Source organism: Rhincodon typus, chromosome 48 (genome assembly GCF_021869965.1).
Source record: "Rhincodon typus isolate 14 chromosome 48, sRhiTyp1.1, whole genome shotgun sequence".
Classification (NCBI taxonomy): Eukaryota; Metazoa; Chordata; class Chondrichthyes; order Orectolobiformes; family Rhincodontidae; genus Rhincodon; species Rhincodon typus.
The window spans coordinates 5711386-5711764 of record NC_063379.1 but is presented as its reverse complement, the minus strand read 5'-3'; positions in this window follow the sequence as shown (position 1 = coordinate 5711764).

The window sequence follows — 379 nt, the reverse complement described above, 5'->3', positions numbered from 1 at the left end:
CTGGCTGCCCTGTTACAATCTCTACACTAATGAAACATAGAAACAAAGAAAGTAGGTGCAGGGGCAGGCCATTCGGCCCTTCGAGCCATTCAATACCATCATGGCAATTTCAGTATCCCAGCAGAGGGAGGTGAGTCCCAGAACAGGTGCCAGCAGGGGGCAGCGAGTCCCGGAGCCGGGGCCAGCAGGGGGCGGCGAGTCCCGGAGGTGAGTCCCAGGCCTGGCCAGCAGGGGGTGGTGAGTCCCGGAGGCGAGTCCCAGGCCAGACCAGCAGGGGGCGGTGAGTCCCGGAGGCGAGTCCCAGGCCAGGCCAGCAGGGGGCGGTGAGTCCTGGAGGTGAGTCCCAGGCCAGGCCAGGCCAGCAGGGGGCGGTGAGTCC